This window comes from Herpailurus yagouaroundi, unplaced genomic scaffold, assembly GCF_014898765.1.
Source record: "Herpailurus yagouaroundi ecotype Mexico unplaced genomic scaffold, PumYag 308, whole genome shotgun sequence".
Lineage (NCBI taxonomy): Eukaryota > Metazoa > Chordata > Mammalia > Carnivora > Felidae > Herpailurus > Herpailurus yagouaroundi.
In genome coordinates this window covers 2,477,460-2,493,018 of record NW_024412525.1, presented here as the reverse complement: position 1 = coordinate 2,493,018, position 15,559 = coordinate 2,477,460, and positions in this window count along the sequence as shown.

Sequence of the window (15,559 nt, the reverse complement as noted above, 5' to 3'; positions counted from 1 at the left end):
TGATGCAGGATTCCCCATGAACTGGGAGGTTTCAGGCAGTGTGTACAACCGACAGAGTACAAGCTTTGGAGTGAGGGCTGCAATCGAGTGTCAGATTCACTGTATTCTCTGTGACCATAACTTTGGTTTCTTTTTTTTTATTTTTTTTTTTTCAACGTTTATTTATTTTGGGGACAGAGACAGAGCGTGAACGGGGGAGGGGCAGAGAGAGAGGGAGACACAGAATTGGAAACAGGCTCCAGGCTCCGAGCCATCAGCCCAGAGCCTGACACGGGGCTCGAACTCACGGACCGTGAGATCGTGACCTGGCTAAAGTCGGACGCTTAACCGACTGGCGCCACCCAGGTGCGCCAACCTTGGTTTCTTTCTATGAAACGGAAATGATCCTGACAATATATACCTGGCAGGGTTTGGGGTAGGATTTGATGAGGTGATGTAGGTAAAGCATTGGACCCAGTGCCTGACACAGACCCAGAGCCCCCAAATGTGCCCCTTTCCCTTTAATTGATTCTGTGGTTTGAGGAACTAAAATGGCAAGAAATCATCTGCATATATAAAGAGCCACTCTTTCAAGTCCGTCCCTCCCAGTTTTCTGGGAGAGCCACTGCAGGCCAGGATCCTGAGCTCCAGCCTGCAAATGCCTGAGCTGAGCCAGCCTGGAAGGGAGAGGAGCTAGCTGCAAGCCAAGGCACTGGGCAGCAAGACAAAGGAGGAGGGCTCAGGGCTCTGACTCTCAAGCTGCTAGGACGAGCTGCGCTGACTTTGGAGCAACCTGGCAAGGGGTCCTACTCTGGGATCTCGAGAAAATTAGTGCTCTGTGAACACTCACCCCAGTCTCCCCACATTTCTCTCAGCCCTGGTCCTTTCTGCACATCCCCCTCAGCTCTGGGGAGTGTGGGAAGGAATGACTGACAGGCCCTGCTGGTGCAGCCCTCCCCCATCTGTACAGATGTGCCCAGCAGCAGCTGTACCATGCAGGCTACACCTGTTGCCTAGATCAGCTGCTGTAACTCTACTCCTGGGATAGCAGGCCAGGTGCCCAGGCTTTGCAGACGTCCTCCTTTTGGCAGGTGGAAAGGGATGGCTTCTGCCTGTCACAACAGCTCATGGAGGCTGCCTGGAAGGTGCTGGGTCCCTGAGAATCTCAGCTACAGACTGGAACCCCTTCCAGCCCAGAGTTCTGTATACCTGTCCCATAGGCCCCCGTTGGTTCTCTGGCTGCTCCCACCCCTACCACTTAGGGGTGGGGGAGACCAAGGAGCAAGGAGGGAGACAGACACCTCCAGTGGGATCCCTTTAGCTATCCTGGCAGCGGAACAGCAATGTGAACCAGAGGAGTCAAAGAGAACTAGAGCTGGGGAGTAGACTTGCAGTGGGGCCAAGGATTAGGAAGAGTCTGAAAACGAGAGCAGAACTTGCTCTTGTGTGGCTTGGGCCGCTCAGACATTTATTCTGGAGACGGCTGCCCTGGGAGACTTCCAGTCCAAACTGAGCATGCGTGGAGGCGTGGCCTGGGCAGGCATCGTAGGAGCCGCGAAAACTTTCCTCTAAACCGTGGGAGAGCTCGTGGAGCGCCTGGGTGCGGAGCAAATCCAGACGCCCCAGGAATCTGAGAAAATTTCAACAAGGCAGACCCGAGCCACACGTCCTCTGACATCCAGACCTACAGAGTGCATGGCACGTGCCAATACACATAAAAGCCTGGTAGAAAACCAGATGGCGAATTGGCATTGCTGATGTCTGGATTATACCCCCACACCCACTTCAGTCTTTGAATGAACATACCTTCCATTTCCCCATCATACTACACATTCAAGGAAAGGAACCGTGAGCCGGTGACGCTCACAATGATGCCAAGGCATTAGCAAGAAGGAGTTCTCCAGTTCCCCATGATCCCTGGCGATGCCAGGACAAACAGCACATGTGGCCAGCGGCTCCAGGCCAGATGTGAGACACTTCTGACCCCTGCTGGCGGGTTTCTCTCTGCAGCAACCAGGGAAAGCCCCGGGGAGAATGGAGTATTGGAAAAAGCTTGCAATCTGTCTGGGAGGGGTAGGGAGAAATACCCCAGGGCAGAATCTCTCCTCATCTGGAGCTCCTCTGATGAAACCAAGAAATTAGAGTAAAACCCAGACTGAGTTTCTGGGAGGAGTGAGACAGACTAGTGTGTCCCTTCAGCCCCTGTGGCTTGGAACAACTCCCTGCTGCAGATCCCTGAGAACCTAAATTCGGAAACCATTAGCAACACTCCATTAGCCAAATTCAACCACTCAACAAGGGGGGGGGGCCGGCCGGGAAAAAAGAAAAGAAAAACCTCTCCCTCTCTCTCTTTCTTATTCCAGTGCAGAGCCTTCCTGAACTTTTAGCTTAATTTATTGTGAGTCTGACATTCCCCCACTTAGACCTGGGGCTAACAGTGTGATAATCATGGCTTTAATGTCTTTCTTTCCATGGAAAGAGCTTAGTATTACGCTCTTATGGAAAACCACTGCTAAGAAAGCTGACATCTAGGATATTTGCATCTGTGGTTAAGTTATTTTAGGAATCAGTTTGGACACCCTAGAGACAAAATCCAAGTCTTCCAGAATCTTTACTGGAATAGTCACAGGAGCCAAAGGAGCACCAGCACGCTGAGAATTCCAACAGAATTAGTATGGCAGCCCCAGGGAGAACTGAAGTCACTCATTCCCAAACCCCTTCCTCTACCCTGCACCCCCGTCCAGCAACAGGCCCAGTGCTGTCCTTCACTTCATAGGGTGCGTGTACTCCTTGTCTCTCCAACACCAATCATTGTCAGACCTCCACTCTGAACACAGTGCCCAAACCGCTCCAGCAAAGGCAATCATCGGCTTCAAAAGCTAAGTCTAATGGGTGTTTTCCAGTTCTCATGTTACTTGACCTCTATAGCACCTGACATCTTAACAACTCATTCTTTCTTTCTTTCTTTCTTTCTTTCTTTCTTTCTTTCTTTCTTTCTTTCTTTCTTTCTTTAAATTTTTATTTTGAAATATTTTAGACATAATAGATGTATGGAAAATAGTTTAACAAACATTCCTGTTGTAGTCGAGTTTCCCTAGAGAAACAGTACCAATAGGATATTCATTCATTCATTCATTCATTCATTCATTCATTCATTGTAAGGAACTGGCTCAGGCACTTATGGAGGCTGACAAGTCCTAAGATCTGCAAAGCGGGTTGGTAAGCTGGAGACCCAGGAGAGCCAATGGTTTACTTCCAATCTAAGTTTGAAAGCCTGAGACCCAGGTGAGCTGATGGTATACTAGTCCAAAGGCCAGTAGGCTTGAGACCCAGGAAGAAACTGATGTCCTGGTTCAAAGGCAATCGGGAAGGAGGAATGTTCTTTTATTCTAGGGAGGGTCAACTGATTGGATGAGGCCCACCTACATTAGGAAAGGCAATTTGATTTACTGAAGTCTACTGATTTAAATGTTAATCTCCTCCCAAAACACCCTCACAGAAACACCCAGAATAATATTGGCCATATACCTGGGCACCCCACGGTCCAGTCAAGTTGACATATAAAATTTAACCATTCCATCCATAAATACCATACAGTTTAAGAAAGAAAGCAGTACAAATATAATTTCATCTCCTCCTCTATGGTATTTCTCTCTCCCCACAGAGGAAATACTATTCTGAACTTGCTGTTAATCATTTCTGTGCATATCTTTACACTTTTACCACATCAAACATTATGTGTGCTTTGCATATTTTGATTATATGAATGGAGTCATACTGCGCACATTCTTCCACAACTTTCCTTTTGACACAACATTACATCGTAAGGTTCATCTACGTTAATTCATATAGCTTTAATTTATTCATTTCCACTGCTGTGTAATTTTCCATTGTGCCACTATACTACAACTTAGCAATTCTCTTATTTCCAGCTTTTTGCCACTATAGCACAGTTGTATTGCTACAGAAATTCTTCTACACATCTTATCGTGCACATTTGTGTTTCTTCAGGAATCTACCCACATGGTTGACGGTCTGGATGTCTTTAAGTTTACCACATTTATGGTAACACTTGGATGGTTAGATTTTGGTTTTTTTTTTTTTTTTTTTTTTTTTAACCAAAGAAAAGCAAGATTGTAGGTCATTGTGATTTGATTTGATTTGATTTTTTAAATTTAATTTAATTTAATTTTGAGAGAGAGAGAGAGAGAGAGAGAGAGCGCCAACAGGGGAGGGGCAGAGGGAGAGGGAGAGAAAGAATCTTAATGACACAGGAATCAGGCCCACAACCCTGGGAACATAACCTGAGCTGAAATGAAGAGATGGAGGTTTAACCACTTAATGACTGAGCCACCCAGATGCCCTGCTCATTATGATTTTAATTTGCATTTCACCAACCATTCATAAGATTGAGTACTTTTTCATATGTTTATTGGTCGTTAAGATTGCCTTCTATTCCCATCTCCTAATCTTTTTTCAACTATATTGTTCATCTTTTTTCCTTGATTTATAATTACTCTTTACATATTGTGGCTAACAATCCCACTTCAGTTATATGCTTTTCATTTATCCTTTTCAAATTTGTGGCTTCTCTCTTTCACTACCTTTTCAATAGCTCTATTGAGATAGAATTTACATATCATAAAATCCACACAGTGTAAGTGTACAGTTCAATGATTTTTAGTAAATTTAAAGAATTGTGTAACTATCACCAGTCTCATTTTAGAACATTTCCAACACCCCAAAGCAATCCTCCTATGAACCAGTTGTAGTCAGTCCTAGTTCTTATTCGAACCACAAGCAACCACTAATGTACCTTCTGTCTCCACAGACTTGCCTTTTCTAGACATTAAACGGTATCATATAATATGTGGTCTTTTGCATCTTGTCCCTTTTCACCTAGAATGTTTTTAAAGTTCACTCATATTTTATTTTTTTGAATGTTTATTTTTGAGAGGGGTGAGGGGCAGAGAGAGGGAGACAGAGGAGCAGAAGCAGGCCCCATGCTGTCAGCACAGAGCCCGATGTGGGGCTCGAACTCATGAACCTTGAGATCATGACTTTAGCCGAAGTCAGACACTCAACCAACTGAACCACCCAGGTGCCCCCAAGTTCATTCATATTTTAGTATATATAAGTAGCTCATTTCTTTTTATTGTTGAATAGTACTTCATTGTATGAATATAGCACATTTTGTTTATTTATCAGTGAATGGTATTCTCTCTGATGAAAAACAGCTTTCATATTTTTCATTGCTCCCACTGGTGCAATGAATTATTTTTGCCCTGCTGTGGTTGTTTTTAAGATTTTTCTCTTTATCTTTGTTTTTTGGCAATTTGATGTGCCGAGTATGGTTTTCTTTGTATTTATCCTGCTTGTGCTTAGTTACACATCTTGGACTTGTGGATTTGTATTTTTTCATCAAAATCTCATACGCTATTTTGCGGCGCCTGCGTGGCTCAGTTGGTTAAGCCTCTGAATCTTAATTTTGGCTCTTGATCTCATGGTTCATGGGAAGGAGCCCACTTGGGATTCCCTCTCTCTCTGCCCCTCCCCTGCTCAAGCACACATGCACGCACTTGCTCTCTCTCTGCAAATAAATAAACTTTAAAAAAATTCATTCACTATTTCTTTTAAGTATTTTGTTCTACCCACTGTTTCTTTCCTCTCCTTAGAGAACTCCAATCATATATATATTAGACAACTTGCTATTGTCCTACAGCTTGTGAATGCTCTCTTAATGATGTCCAAACATTTTTTTCTTTTTTTTGCTTTAATTTGGGTATTTCAATTGGCCTTTATTCAAATCACTAATTTTTTTTTTCTGCAGTGTCCAATTTGTTGTTAAGCCCATCTAGTACATTTTTATTTTCAGATACTGTATTTTTTAATTCTACAATTTGCATTTAGCTCTTTCTTGGAATTTCTGTTTCTCTTGAAATACCCTATCACTTCACTCATCCTACCTATTTTTTTCTTTTAAATTCTTCAACACATCGATGATAGTAATTTTAAAGTCATTGTCTGCTAATTCCCATAACTAGGTCAACCGAAGGTTTCTTATGGTTATGGGTCACAGTTTTCTGCTTCTTTATTTTATTCATTTATTTTTAAAAGTTTGTTTATTCATTTTGAGAGAGAGAGAGAGAGAGAGAGAACAAGTGGGGGAGGGTCAGAGAGAGGAGACAGAATCCCAGGCAGGCCCCGTGTGTCAGTATGGATCTGACTCTGAACTTGAACTCATGACTTGTGAGATCATGACCTGAGCTGAAACCAAAAGTCAGATGCTTAACCAATTGAGCCACCCAGGCGCCCCTTCTCCTTCTTTATATGTTACATAAAATTTAACTGTTCTCTGTAACTTTTGTATAAAATAGCAGTGGAAACCTAAGTTTGATATTTTTTGTTTTGTTTTGTTCATTTCCCAGGGAGTACAATCTCCTTCCTCTGTTTGGTGGTTAAGGTGCACCAACATTTAGGAGCATTACACCCTCTTGAGGAAGTGATTCTTCTGTCTTTATGAAATGACTCTCTTTATCTCTGATAATATTCTTTTCTCTGAAATCAATTTGTCTGGTATTAATATAGCAACTCTAACTTTATTTGATTAGTGTTAGCATAGTATTTTCTTTCCTATTCTTTTATTAATGTTTTTATATGAATTAAAAAATTTTTTAATGTTTATTTACTTTTGAGAGAGAGAGAGTGTGTGTGAGCAGACGGCAGAGAGAGGGAGACACAATCTGAAGCAAGCTCAGGCTCTGAGCTGTCAGCACAGAGCCCTATGTGGGGCTTGAACTCACGGACCATGAGATCATGACCTGAGCTAAAGTTGGATGCTTAACCAACTGAGTCACCCAGGAGCCCTTATGTTTTTATGTTTAAAGTTAATTTCTTGTAGATAGCAGATAGTTGAGTCTTACTTTTAAAAAAGTCCAATCTTGGAGCTGCCTGGCTGGCTCAGTCAGAGAACATATGACTCTTGATTTGGGGGTTGTCAGTTCAAGCCCCACACCGGATATAGAGATTCCTTCAAAAATAAATGAATAAAATCTTCAGAAAGTCCAATCTGACAATCCCTGCCTTTAAATGAGGTGTTTAGGGGCGCTTGGGTGGCGCAGTCGGTTAAGCGTCCGACTTCAGCCAGGTCACGATCTCGCGGTCCGTGAGTTCGAGCCCCGCGTCGGACTCTGGGCTGATGGCTCAGAGCCTGGAGCCTGTTTCCGATTCTGTGTCTCCCTCTCTCTCTGCCCCTCCCCCGTTCATGCTCTGTCTCTCTCTGTCCCAAAAATAAATAAATGTTGAAAAAAAAAATAAAAAAAATAAATGAGGTGTTTATACCTTTTAGATTTAATGTGATTATTGATATGGTCAGGTCATGGAATATGCAAAAGCCAAAGTCTCCCTCCCCTTCAGCTCTCAGGGCCCAAACACTGTGTCACTAGAAGCACATTATGAGACATCCGGCAGCTGCTAAGTGAACGAACCCCCTAATTCCCAGACAGCCAAGCCTCACCATTCCTGGCTCATCCAGCCTTTAAACCACGTTCGTCCCTCTTTTCCTATAAGGCTGGTGGTTGATACAGTGTTCGGAGCATTCGGGCCCTGGTCCCACCAAAGGCCTTGGGCCCTCAAGTTCTGCTGTGGTCCTTGATCTCACTCCCTATTCATCTCAATGTCACCTGCTTTGTAACCATAGGGCTGTATTTTATCTCTGACCTAGCTCCTGTTCTGGCATGAAGACTGCTCCCTGCTTCTGTGTCGCACCAAAACTGATAGCTACCATGCTGACGTGTGCACACCTTATCTCTCTGGCTACACTATAGCTTCCTATTAATTGTTACTTACTGGTTCTGGCCCTGCCCACTGCTGCTCTCAAAGACTTCACTTGGACATATCCTCTGGGGATTCCCGGCCACTTCTTGTAGTGACACCAGAACGTTTTTACCCTTCTAAGAATCAGTCTTGATAGAACCTCACATAGTGGGCTCCCTCAATGACCACCGCTCCACTGTCTCGGGCAGCTGGAGCTGGCCATCCATCTCCGCCTCCTGCCACCCCCACCTTGAGAGTTCAGTATACATCTCCCCCTTTCTCTGAGTCTCCTTTTCAGAGAAACGAGTTTCATGATTCTTAGTAAAGATGGCAACAGTGAATATTTCCAAAACCTCATGTTTTCTCTTAGCAATGCCCAGGCTGTAGAAATTGCCTTCCCTCTTAGAAAAATGCATCTCCTCAGGTGCCGCCAATGCAGGTATCCACCTGGAATGACCATCCTGCTTGTGGCAAACTGTGCTTTCCAAAAAGGGCCGCGATAATGTTTCCTATCCTACCTGCTCCTCCAGAAATCTGCCACTCACACATCAAGAGGAGGGGTCCGCGTCCCCTTTCCTTGAAAATGGGTGGGGCCTTGTGACTGTCTCAACTGGAAGAGTATGGGGGAAGTTCTGCTATGTGCCTTCGGAGGCTAGGTTACAGAAGGCAAGGCAACTTCCTCCCGGTTCCCTCTGGGGATGCTTGCCCTTATGCAGTTGCCATGCTGTGAGAGAGTCCTGACCTCACGGATTGCCTACAGGCAGGGCTTCTGTAGGCTAACTGTAACAAGACAGATACATCTGTTGCCAGCCATGTGAATAAGGAAGTCTCCATGATGACTCTGGCCAGCTATCATCGGATTGCAATCACATGAGAGATCCGGAGCAAGAGCTATGTGACTGAACTCAGTAAAACCCAGAACCATGAGAGGTAAAAATAACTGTTGTTGCTTTAAGCTACTCAGTTTGGGGTGATTTGTTACCCAGCAATAGATAACTGGAACACCTTCCATCTTTACATGTCAAGGGCCTAGCCACCCTTTATGGCCGAGTTCATTACCATATGTTCAGCTCCTGTAAAGCCTTCCTGACTGCTGCAGTGGAGTCTTCCTGTCCTGAGCTCCCAATGCTCTTGGCCCGTGCGGTCTCCCATACCACACGCAGGTGCACACTTCGTCTCACCTCTTCCTGTAAAGTCCTGATTCATATACTCCTGGCACCTTGGCCAGCACTGGTGCTTACATCCTCTGGATGGGTGATGGGGAAATGCATCTTGGAGAGTGAACGTTTGCCAATGGAGAGAAGTGTCCTGAGTTGCAAAATAGCTTCCTCTACCTGCAAAGGCTTTTTTCTCTGACTAGCATCTCAGGATATTTTTGGTTTCTCTACTAGGAAGCTGAGATGTCTTGAGTGAGAGGCAGAAGAATTTAAGTATCAGGTGATGTTGGTGAGAAAAGGATTGTTGGGGGTTTTAACTTCTTGTGAGTAGGCTCCATGACAAATGTGGGGCTTGAACTCACCACCCTCAGATCAAGGGTCACAGCCTCTAGGGACTGAGCCAGCCAGGCACCCCCAGGTTGGAGGTTTTCTTAAGGTTACAGAATAAAGGGCCACTTAGGTTACAAAGACCCCTGATAAGTGTCTTTCACAAATTCACCAGCAGATGGCAGCCTTGCTCCCGGTTCTTACCTTCCAAACTATGAAGTGAATTTACTTGGTGCATGCATTCATAAAATATTAAAAGCATTTGCTCCATGTAAGGCACTGAGTGAGCTAAAAAGGAGAATAAGCTACAATACCTTCCCTCTGAGACCTTCTTGTCTAGTAAACTCTGTGTCTCTTGAGCTTGTCCTTGTTTTTAAAGTGTATTTATTTATTTTGAGGGGGCTGGTGGGAGGGACAGAGAGAGAGAAAACCCCAAGCAGACTCCATGCTCTGAGCATGGGGCTCGATGCGGGACTCGGACCCACAAACCTATGAACCATGAGATCCTGACCCTAGCCTAAACCAAGAGTCAGACACCCAGGCAGGCGCCCCTTGAACTTGTCTTTCGACTGATGACTCCAAAAGTTAGCCAATCCTTTCTTCTGTTTCAGAGTCTAATTTCGTATTGATCCTGATGGAACAGAGCAGTCAAAGGTATTGCCTAAAGTCTGGTTATTTCCAATCTACTTTACTGTTTTAAATCACTGCTGTCTGGCCAGATAGCCATAGAGAGGGCTGGAGCAGCTGAAGTGGTCCCAGACAGGATAACAGTGAAAACAGGTTTTAAAGAAAGAGGAAAACAAAACTGTTTAGGAGCAAAGGACAGCTGGTGATTGGAGCTGAGTCTTTCAGAGAAACTTCTCCGGAGCCTTCAGCCCAGGCCATGGCTGCACTTCTCCCTAGAGCCTGTCAGACTCAGGATAGCGGTAGCCTACACAGGGGCACTGGGAGCCCTCTTTCTCTTTTCCCTCTCAGCCCCTCCTGTTTGTCCCTGCCCGCGCTCAATTTTATAAGTTTTTCAGCCTGTTCCACATTTATTTACTCTTGAGGACCTGACACTGAGCCTCCCCTGAAAAAGTTTCTGAATCACCTTCCAAGCTTCCCTGGAACATTCTTTTTTTTTTTTTTTTAATTTTTTTTTTTTAATTTTTTTTCAACGTTTTTTATTTATTTTTGGGACAGAGAGAGACAGAGCATGAACGGGGGAGGGGCAGAGAGAGAGGGAGACACAGCATCGGAAACAGGCTCCAGGCTCCGAGCCATCAGCCCAGAGCCTGACGCAGGGCTCGAACTCACGGACCGCGAGATCGTGACCTGGCTGAAGTCGGACGCTTAACCGACTGCGCCACCCAGGCGCCCCCCTTTTTTTTTTAATTTTTAAAAAAATGTCTATTTATTTTTGAGAGACAGAGAACGAGCAGGGCAGGACAGAGAGAGAGGGAGACACAGAATCCGAAGCAGGCTGAGCTGTCCAGCACAGAGCCTGACGTGGGGTTTAAATTCACGAACCATGAGATCACGACCTGAGCTGAAGTCGGATGCTTAACCCACTGAGCTACCCAGGTGCCCCTCTTTTTTTTTTTTTTTTAATGTTTATTTATTTATTTTAAGAGACTGAGAGTGCAAGTTTGGGAGGGGCAGAGAGAAAATCCCAAGCAGGCCGTGTGCTATCAGTGCAGAGCCTGAGTAGGGACTCGATCCCACAAACCGTGAGATCACGACCTGAGCCAAAATCAAGAGTCAGATGTTGAACCGACTGAGCCACCCAAGCACCCCATCCCCTGTAACATTCTTTGTGCTTCACAGTGTTAATGTCAGCTTGAAAATCAGAACAAATTTCCTAAGCGGGAGCCCTCTGTAATATCCCCTCTAATCCTTTCCAGATGGATTTCCCTTTTTCTCGCCTCCAAGCACTTTATCTTCATGAAATTCTCTTGCAGACTTTTTGGTCTTTTGCCTTTGGCCATCAGGCTCATTTCTCTTGCAAACCCTGAGAGATTCGAAGGGCTCCTCCTTGGGAAACATGAATACAGAGGCAGAAAGCCCAGGTCAGGACAGCCAGACCTCATTCCACAGCACCCCCTTTTTAAAGTAATCTCTACATCCAAAGTGGGGCTCAAACTCATGATCCCAAGATCAAGAGTTGTGTGCTTGGGGCACCTGGGTGGCTCAATGGGTTAAGTGCCCTACTCTTGATTTCAGCTCAGGTCATGATCTCACGGTTCATGAGTTTGAGCCTCAAGCCAGGCTCTATGCTGACAGGCGGACCCTGCTTGGGATTCTTTCTCCCTCTTTCCCTGCCCTTCCTCTGCTTGCTCTCTCTCTCTCTCTCTCTCTCTCTCTCTCTCTAATAAATAATTTTTTTTTAAAAAAGCTTTAAAAAAAAAAGAGCTGCATGTTCTACTGACCGAGTCAGCCAGGTGCCCCACCACAGCTCCTTTTTGACTTGCTTTGTCACAGGCTCAGCAGTGTAGAGCCAGATCCAGAAAGATCCAGGGAAATCCAGAACTGCAAAGAGCCTGGGTGCCCCTTACTGGCCCCAGGGGTCCACAGAGGCCTGCCAGGGGCTCCTGGAGTGACACAATGAGAAAGACACACTTCCCGAGAACTCCCCTTTCCCTTAATGTTCAATAATTTTCAACATTATCTTTGAGAAAACATTTTTTTTAAGTTTATTTATTTATTTTGAGAGAGAGAGCGTGCGAGGGAGAGAGATCCAGCAGGGGAGGGGCAGAGAGAGAGAGGGCCAGTGGATCTGAAGCAGGCTCCACACTGACAATGGAGAGCCTGATGTGAGGCTTGAACCCACAAGCTGTGAGATCATAATCTGAGCCGGAGTCGGATGCTTAACGGACCGAGCCACCCAGGTGCCCCCAACATTATCTTTTTATTAAAACAGAGATTTGTGAAGGAGAATGCAAATTTAAATAAACTTTTATGATAAACTTCAGACTTCAGAGACCTGGGAGTGGGCTGATGTTGCCACTATCCTGAGTTCCTCCAGAGGGACGCGGCCACCCCTCTGCTCTCAGGGGAGTCCAGGGGAAACTTCTGAGAGCATGGGGGTAGTCTGCCCTCTCATGTCACAGAGGAAGAAAACAGATCTAGATTATAGCGACAGCCTCTTAACTTAGTTGCTGCTAAGTGGTTACCTCACATGCAAAAGAGGGGGTAAAAATAGTCCTTATGGGGGGCACCTGGGAGGCTCGGTCGGTTGAGCATCTGACGCTTGAATTCAGCTCAGGTCGTGACCCCAGGGTCTTGGGCTGGAGCCTGCATCAGGCTCCGTACTGAGTGTGAAGCCTGCTTAAGATTCTCCCTCTCCCCCTCTGCTCCCTTTCCCCGCTCTTGTGCACACTCTCTTTCTAAAGTAACAATAAAAAAAAAAAATGAATGTTAAAAAAATAGTCCTTATGTCTTCAGTTACCGTGAAGATTAATGGAGACGATGGTGTAAAATGTCTGACGTGCAGTCCGTGCTCAATAATTAGGTGTGATTATTATTAATGTTCACCTATTTTTGAGAGAGAGAGACAGAGACAGAGACAGAGCATGAGCAGGGGAGGGGCAGAGAGCGAGGGAGACACAGAATTGGAAGCAGCCTCCAGGCTCCGAGCTGTCAGCACAGAGCCTGACGCAGGGCTCGAACTCACAAACCGCGAGATCATGACCTGAGCTGAAGTCAGATGCTTAACTGACCGAGCCACCCAGGCGCCCCTCAGAACTGCATTCCTATCTCACTTGCTCTAAGAAAACTTTCTCGGGGCACGTGGGTGGCTCAGTTGGCTGAGTGCCCAGCTCCTGATTTTGGCTCAGGTCATGACCTCACGGTTGTAGGATTGATTCCCACGTTGGGTGCATACTGGGCATGGAGCCTGCTTGGGATTCTCCTTCCCTCTCCCTCTGTCCCTGACCCACTAGTGCCCTCTCTCTCTCTCTCAAAAAAAAAAAAAAAAAAAAAAAAGAAAGAAAGAAAAGAAAAGAAAAGAAAAAACTTTCTTGCCCCAGTGCCCTTCTTCACAAAAAGAGAATTAAGCATTCATCCTTTGTCTACACACTGTCCTCTACACCCCTTCCCTTGTGCCTCTGAAAGACAAGGGCCCTGATATTAGTTTACCCACGAGATTACAAACGGTTTGAGGTCAGGATCCAAGTAATACTCTTACCCATATTCCCAGCACCTACAGTACATGACCAGCACAGAGTAGGACTTTAATAAATGTCTGCCGGATGGATGGATAGCTGGAAGGGTAAATAGATGACTGGATGGAGGGATGGATGGACAAATGAGAAATCTGTGGCCCAGCCTGGATCTCTAAGCTCTCCGGGGTGATGGGGAGAGCTAAGCCAACCACATTCCTTCACTGTCAGTCTCTGTCCTACACTCATGTCCTCCCCACCTGGGATCAATGAGAAAAAGGAATACTTTGTAGCAAGAAGGGAGTGAGATGTGACCTCAGGATGCAGATGAGAGAGGAAGGAGAAGAAGTCGTCAGAGAAAGCAGCAGAGGAGTTTGGAAGTTGGAGAAGCCTCTTGCCTGCCTGTATAATGCCCTACTTTCTGTCCGGTAGCCAGCTGTCCAATCCAGAGACACTGGGGGGTAGAGTGCCTAGTGAGGATACTGAAGAGTTGAGACATTTTTGAGAGTTCAGAGAAGAAATCAAGCCCCACTGTGTGTGCCCAATCTCCTTCTAGAACCCCCAGCAGAGAATCTCTTGGTGATGAACTCTGACTGTATTATCTCTGCAGATTTGGGTGCTACTGGCTGGGCAGAGCCGATCAGGGCACAGTTACATAACTGAGGTCAGCCAGAATGAGTATCTCTGCCCTAACAATTTCAGCACGTGTGATGTCCCAAGTGTCGATGGTGTTTACTGGCCTTTTGTATGATTTCAACGTTGGGCTCATGCCTGTTTGCATGGTTGGTGACCCCCAGCATACCTTTGATTCACCTCGATCCCAAAGTCCTGCCTGATTCCCTGAGTCTTCTTTACCTGCAAATGAGCTACCCAAGCCCAAGCCCAAATGGTTGGCAACAGGGAGGGTGACAACCAAAAGGTGCGAGGTTCTGCAGAAACAGTAGACGAGGCAGGGCCTTCTTGGCTTTCTTTACCTCCAGCTCTGCCTAAACAGCTCTAAGACATGTGCGCTGACATGGTCTTTGGGTGAACATGCAGGGCGACCATATATCCTGGTTTGCCTGGGACAGTCCTGTTGCCTTCGTGTAATTATGAATATCATCACTATACTGGTCACTGTTAAAAGCATTTCACTTTGGATGACACATGACATAGCCACTCTATTTACAAGGTGCTTTAAAATCCTCTGGAAGAATCCCAAGTGTGCCTGCCACTGTCTTTCTCTACAGACACTGCACAGCACAGGCTGGCATGTCATTACTGGAGAAATCCACCAACAGGCCCACGACTCCAGAGAGGACAAATCCAGGCCAAAGAAGGACATGCAGGCGTTTGCCCTTTTGCAAAATCTTGGGCAAGACTCCAAAGCTTCTCTCTCCAGGATCTCGGGAGCTAAAGGGAGAGAGGATAATCCCATGAGACCACCACCTTTGGGCAGCAAGCCCATGGTCCCTGACACTGTAGTTCTGCTATTTAATGTGCCTGCTGATCTCTTTCTTGCTCAGTGCAGGGATGGCCAGGAATTCTCCTGGTTTTTCCTCCTACATCTTGGTTGGGTCAGATGGGGATGGCCCAATCTGCAAGAAACACTGGTTGGGTACTTGTAGATTTCCCAATACTGGAGGGCCCTGTTTGTTGTTGTTGTTGTTGTTGTCGTTTTTAATGTTTATTTATTTTTGAGAGAGAGAGAGACAGAGCATGAGTGGGGGAGGGTCAGAGAGAGGGAGACACAGAATCCGAAACAGGCTCCAGGCTCTGAGCTGTCAGCACAAAGCCCGACACGGGGCTCAAACCCATGAACCATGAGATCATGACCTGAGCCGAAGTCAGATGCTTAACCCACTGAGCCACCCAGGTGCCCCGAGGAGGGCCCTGTTTATATGAAGGGGCTGGCCAGGGGAAAAATGTTTCTTCTGGATTATAAGATGCTTGATTTTATTCCTAGATGAGAGTTGATTCAGCCATCCTGGAACTTTAAATGAAGCCTTTGAGGGTCTGAGCCCCTGCCACCAGTCCAGGCTGGCAGCTGCATCTGTAGGTGACTTGGGGTGAAGGGTGACCAGCTGCCTCCAGGACCTGCCCCCCCCCCCCCATTAACTGCTATGGGCAGAAGGAGGCTGTAGTACTTCCTTCTCAGAGAAC